The sequence below is a fragment of the Chiloscyllium plagiosum genome, chromosome 14 (assembly GCF_004010195.1).
Source record: "Chiloscyllium plagiosum isolate BGI_BamShark_2017 chromosome 14, ASM401019v2, whole genome shotgun sequence".
Classification (NCBI taxonomy): Eukaryota; Metazoa; Chordata; class Chondrichthyes; order Orectolobiformes; family Hemiscylliidae; genus Chiloscyllium; species Chiloscyllium plagiosum.
In genome coordinates this window covers 5,100,407-5,107,594 of record NC_057723.1, presented here as the reverse complement: position 1 = coordinate 5,107,594, position 7,188 = coordinate 5,100,407, and positions in this window count along the sequence as shown.

Sequence of the window (7,188 nt, the reverse complement as noted above, 5' to 3'; positions counted from 1 at the left end):
TACCGATGACAGCTCTGAAACATGCATGTGAGCATGAAATCAGCTTTGCAATTATTCATTGTTTGACATTGTTGAAGTATACAAAATATTATCTGTGAATTCCACTCCGCACGTTCCTGTTAAGCATAAATCACAAGTGATCTGAACTGGTCAATACGATAACAATAATCCTTGAACTTTGGTTGCATCGGTAACTTGTTGTATAACTATGAACCTTATTGCAGATGAAAATTTGAATGACAATTTTCAGGTCTATCATTGTATCCACTCAGAATTCGACAGTGTTCAGTAAATGTTCTGCTGGAAAATTGTATCTATTTGACCTAGAAGAACTATCCAATAATTGGACATGATATATTAAGGATAAATCATTTTATACAGTTTTGATTTTGATTTTTGATACAGTAATGTTTTTCTTTTGCGGGCTGGGATGGGGTGGCAGGAGGCTGAAGGTTAGTGGTTAGCTTGTTTCATAAAACATTGACAAACGTAATATTATAATTTACCATAGCATTGGCCTTGTATTCAGTTTCCATTTGAACGCTCCTGTCACATTTCTTTGCAATAACCTTTCAGTCAATGCATTCTATTTTATGGCAGCTTTGCACAAAAGAGTTGTTCCCCCTTCCCCTAAATTTTCTTCTGAATTATGTTCATTATTTTAAATTTGGTTAATCTCCTTTTTTATGATAAGCCAATTTTGTTTTCTCTCATATTGTTCCAAAACCCATCAACATTTTGGCTAGTTCTCTTAAATCTTTTCCCAAAATTTGCCACCCTATGGCATTAATGTAAGATCACCATTCTTGGATTTCTTTACCTTCTGCAAGAGATTTACAAAGTTACTGAAATGGGAGAAAGTGCGGGCTGCAGATGCTGGAGATCAGAGTCAAATTTACCAAATGTACAAAGTTCACTTCAACTCCCCCACCCCACTCTATCAAGGACATGCAAGTCCTGGGCCTCCACCTCCAAATCCTAGCCACCCGTCGACTGGAGGAAGATCACCTTACCTTCCGCCTTGGGATCCTCCAACCACACGGAATCAATGTAAATTTCACCAGTTTCCTCATCTCTCCGACACCCACCTTATCCCAGATCCAACCCTCAAACTTGGCATCACCCTCTTGTACTGTATTACCTGTCCATCTTCCTTCACAGTTATCTGCTTCACCCTCCACTCTGACCTATCACCATCTCCTTCATCCACCTATCGCATTCCAAGCTACCTTCCCCCAGCCCCACCCCTCCCATTTACCTCTCAGCCCTCTTGACCAGCCCCCCCGACCCAAATTCCTGATGAAGCACTTATACTCTCCTGCTCCTCGATGCTGCCTGACCGGCTGTGCATTTACAGCACCAAATTTTTGACAAAGTTACCGAAATGCTCAGCTCAAGATTGGATATATAAATCAAGAAGAACATATTTCGTTGTTGCATGTCATTTTGCAATATATTATCAGATTTAAAATGAAAGTGATTAAAATTGTGCATGTGTCTGACATTCTTATTGACTCAGTCTAATTTTAATTTTTTTGTTCAATTACTCAAGTTCTATACTGCAAGCTTTATTCTGTAAGAAATACAGAAACCATTTATCATGCTTAATATATTTATGCAATATAAAATAGTGAGGCTGATGTGATTGACTGTATGACTCAAACAGAAAAATTAAGAAGTTCCAGTGCGATATAATTTCAAGATGCATCTGTGAAGTACAGTAATGGTGTAAATTGTTTGAGTAACTCCAATCAATCTGTTTTAAAAAATCTTCTATCGATTTATACTATTCTAAATAAGATTCAAGTGACATCCTTTGCGACTGTGACCTCGGTGCCGTATCTCTTTTTGACCTCCATGACATCTTTGAAACCTTTGTTATAACGTGATCTTTCAATCTGTTTCGTCTCTCGTATTCTGCACGACCTTAACTTGTTCAGAAACTGAGCTACATGATAGCTCAAGTATCGGATATATTTATTCAATGTTTGCTCCACAGCATTATCTAATTCAACGCCAAACATCTGTGCTTTTTCTCAACTTTTTGCACCTCGAGCATTTCTATCTTGATGACTTCACCCTCCGAAATTGGCCAAATTCCACATAATACTGCAAACAAGCAAGGTAATCCTTATTGTCATTCATTCCCAACAACGCACTGCTTCACCATTGTTACAGTTCCTGCGGTTTGTTTTGTGTGTGTACGGGTTTCAATTGCCTTTGTTTAATCAACGCGAATATCTAACATCCCTTGGGGCAAACTCAGTGCGATTACAATTTTAAAGAATACCTTCCAAATGTATGACACTTTCATCTACAAGGCCAAGGCCATCAGATACATGGGTACACCACCTCATGCAAGTTCCCCTCCGCACCACTCACCAACCAAACGGGTAATATATGAGTTTTTCTTCAGTGCCATTGGATCAAAACCTTGGAATTGCACTCACGCCCCGTACTCCCGACCGATAGAATTGTGGACGGAGGTGGGTATTGTAGATGCAAGAGACTAGAGTCATGATTAGAGCGTTGCTGGAAAAGCACAGCAAGTCAGGCAGAATCCAAGAAGCATGAAAATCGACGCTTCGGGCAAAAGCCTTCCATCTCAGCTCCTCCAATATCTTAGTCAAAATCTAACCTTTAGTCTAAGACTTGATGAAGCCTTATATTTTTTTTTATCGTCCAACGAATATCCTTACTCTGTTAATTTCATAGTCTTGCGCGTTCAGTGGTCTACACATGTTTTTGGTCGCATTACCTCTCTGCAATTACTTTTGCATGAAAGTTTAATTTTCCTGCTCCTCGGATGTTGCCTGACCTGCTGTGTTTTCCAGCACACTCTAATCTCGACGGAATTGCGGGCCTACCTATTGCAGATGGACTGCAGCGATTCAAGAAAGCAGACCACCACCAGCTTCTCAAAGACAACTTGCAGCAGCCAAACAATTGTGATTTATTGCCAACACCGATGTGCTAAGAGTGAATAGTAAAAAAAAATCGTCCTTTCTCACTTTTATGCGGCAACTGACATTGTATTTTTCAATCAAGCTAAAAAAGCAGATAATGTAAATCTGAGTTAAAAGCAGCAAGTATTCGAGAAAGGGAATATCTGCAACTTTTGTGCAGCGAAAAAAAACCTTAACGTTTGTCATGACACTGGTCAGAACTATAAAGCTTGAAATGACTTTTTTAATGCTGAGAAAGATAATATCATGGAGCGAATGGAGCAGATAATCCTGAAGGTGCCAGAGCAAAAGACAAATGGAATTCTAATACTCATAAAGGAAAAATTGGCATGTACAGTGATATTGTGCAAGTGATAGATGAGAAAATGAGAAAATGAATCTGTTGTTCTGTGAACAAAACCAACAAGACACAAACAAGTCAGAATTGTGGCATGCTGCAGGGCATTCCAAACAGGGTGGAAGCCAATGGCCATCCTCTGAAATTATTGAATTCAATGTTGAGTCTTAGGGGCTATAGAGCACTTAGTTGCAATTGAATTGGTCTCCCTTCTTGGTGAGCCTCGGGTTAAACCATCATCAGCCACACCTCGTCAATGAAAAAGCAAGCCTATAGTCCATTAGACGATGGTGACTTGACCTTTAGTTTAGCTCAGTTGGCTGGACGTCCGTTTTGTAATACCAGCAGTATGTGTTCACTTCCTACAACGACTAAGGTTACCATGAAGGGCTTCTTTCTGAGCCTTTTTGATAGTTTCGGGAGTGGGGAAACTCCCATGACAAACAACCACATGTTGTCTGTTTATAATGAGAACAGTGCATCGGACTACTACAGCTTTAGGACCTAAATGCATCTCTGAAACTTCATATACTATGGCTTTTATCTCATTTCCGTTTATTTAGAACAGTTTCTTTACGAACAAAAAAAACCTTCAAACTGTAATATTCGAATATTCGACTGAGAGTACTTTTATTACATGGCCCATAAACTGCAGTAATTTCAATACTTTTCAATTCATGTTGTATTCCAATACTAGAAACGATTTGTAGTTATTGCGGATCTCCTGAGGTCTCAGCGTTACATCCGTCAATTTCGTATTAAAAAACTATTGATTTCTCTAATTGTTGCAACTTTCCGAGATATAGAGCCCCCTAGTCCAGACAATGCACACTCCGGTCTTGACCTCTACTTCAGAGGCTTTCTGTTGCCACTGGCACCGACTGTTGGTAGTCATGCCGTCCACTAGCGAAGTCAAATCTTGTGAAAATCCTTTACTCAATTCATGCATCTCAGCTCCACCAATAGTTTAGGCAACATCTAACTTTTAGTCTAAGACTTGATCAAACGTTGTTTTTTGTTTCGTCCAACGAGTTTCCTTACCCTGTTAATTTCAAAGTCTGACACGTTCAGTGGTCTAAGCACGTTTTCTGATCACAATATCTCTCTGCAATTAGCTTAATGAATTATAAGTAAAAACGCCAACTTTTTAAACTTCAAGAATTCTTCTTGTGATTTAGTACTACTCAAAGGTAGCATAACTTATGCTTACTACACTGAAATAGGTCACTAGAAATCAAGCCTCGCTTTTCGTTGACTCATCATGAAATACAAAGATTATATGAAAGAATAGAATTTCACAATTTCCTGTCTTTTCCACCCAATTTGAGATAAAGCTTGCATCACATATCTGTCCTTAACAAGAATTACATTTAATTACAAATTAATACATCAAAGTCACATGACAACAAGTTGTATAGTCGACATATAACTACACGAGGTAAAATTCTAACCCCTTTTTATGGCTGTTCAGATACATACAAACAGTCACACAAATATGGGTGTTATGGATGGAGGGAAAGATTGGGAAAGCGGTTCAATGGTCTCTGGCCTCAAGGTTCACAGAGATGATACTTATGGCTTGGCAGGATTTATAGAGTCATAGAATCATAGAGATGTACAGCGCGGAAACAGACACTTTGGTCCGACTCGCCCATGTCGACCAGATATCCCAAACCAATCGAGACCCGCCTGCCAGCACATGGCCCAAATCCCTCCAAACGCTTCCTATTCATATGCACATCCAGATGCCTTTTAAATGCTGCAATTGTACTAGCCTCCACCACTTCTGCTGGCAGCTCATTCCATACACGTACCACCCTCTGAGTTGAACAAATTGCCCCTTAGGTCTCTTTTATATCTTTCCCCTCTCACCCTAATCCTAAGCCCTCGTGTTCTGGACTCACCCACCCCAGGGGGAAAAAAAGCTTTGTCTATTTACCATATCCATGCCCCTCATGATTTTATAATCATGTATAAGGTCACCCATCAGCCTCCAACTCTCCAGGGAAAACAGCCCCAGCCTGTTCAACCTGTGCTGATATATCAAATACTCAAACCCTGGCAACATCCTTGTATATCTTTGCTGAACCCTTTCAAGTTCCACAACATCTTTCCGATAGGAAGGAGACCAGAATTGCATGCAATATCCTAACAGCAATCTAACCAATGTCGTGTACAACCGCAACATGACCTCCCAAAGCCTGTACTCAATACTCTGACCAATAAAGAAAAGCATACCAAACGCCTTCTTCACTATTCCATCTACCTGTGACTCCACTTTCAAGGAGCTTTGAATCTGCACTCCAAGGTCTCTTTGTTCAGCCACACTCCTTAGGACCTTACCAATAAATGTAAAAATCCTGCAAAGATTTGCTTTCCCAAAATGCACCACCTCAAATTTATCTAAATTAAACTCCATCTGCCAGTTCTCAGCCCACTGGCCCATCTGATCAAGATCTCGTTGTAATCTGATGTAACCTTCCTCACTGTCCACTACACCTCCAATTTTGGTGTCATCAGCAAACTGACTAACCATACCTCTTGTGCTCACATCCAAATCATTTATATAAATGATGAAAAGTAGTGGACCCAGCACCATCCTTGTGGTACTCCACTGGTCACAGGCCTCCAATCTGAAAAACAACCCTCCATCAGCACCCTCTGTCTTCTACCTTTGAGCCAGTTCTGTATCCAAATGGCTAGTTCTTCCTGTATTCCATGATATCTAACCTTGCTAACCTGTCTCCCATGGGGAACCTTGTCGGTTGCTTAACTGAAGTCAATATAGATCACGTCCACGGCTCTGCACTCATCATCCTCTTTGTTACTTCCTCAAAAAACTCAATCAAGTTTGTGAGACATGAGTTGACACGCACAAAGCCATGTGATTATCCCTAATCAGTCCTTGCCCTTTCCAAATACGTGTACATCCTGTCCCTCAGGATTCCCTCCAACAACTTGCCTACCACTAACATCAGGCTCACTGGTCTATAGTTCCCTGGCTTGTCCTTAGCACCTTTCTTTAACAGTGGCACCACGTTAGCCAACCTCTCGTCTTCCAGCACCTCACCTGTGACTATCAATGATCCAAATATCTCAGTAAGAGGCCCAGCAATGAATTCCCTCGCTCCCACAGAATTCTAGGGTACACCTGGTCCGCTACTGGATTTTTATCCACTTTTATGCGTTTCAAGACATCCAGCACTTCCTTCTCTGTAATATGGACTTATTTCAAGATATCACCATCTATTTCCCTCCATTCTATATCTCCCATGTCCTTTTCCAAAGTAAATACTGATTCAAAATACTCGTTTAGTATCTCCCCCATCTCCTGCGGCTCGACACAAAGGCTGCCTTGCTGATCTTTGAGGGGCACTATTCTTTCCCTCATTACCCTTTTGTCCGTAATGCATTTGTAAAACCCTTTGATTCTCCTTAACTCTATTGGCCAAAGCTATCTCATGTTCCCTTTTAGCCCTCCTTATTTCTCTCTTAAGAATAGTCCTCCTGCCATTATACTCTTCTAAGAATTCCCTGGATCTATCTTGTCTATACCTGACATATGCTTGCTGCTGCTTGATTTTTCATTCTTACCCAGAAGGTGTTTAGCTCCCTGTTAGCCCATCAGTAGTTGTCATCAGGCAGAAGACCTTTCTTGTCGATAACTGGCCACATTCATAGACCAATCAGCTGCTTATGCCGACTGGATCTTCCTCTTCTCATACACCTGATTCCACTTGTCCCTAATAACAATCCCACTGCGTGATGAAACAGCACGCAAACAGGAACGACAATGAGTGTTGGAGAACTTGGTTTTAAAAAGTGAAGTGATGCTTTCCGTAAGGTGCAATTTTTAAAACAGCCCATCCACATTTCAGTCACAAT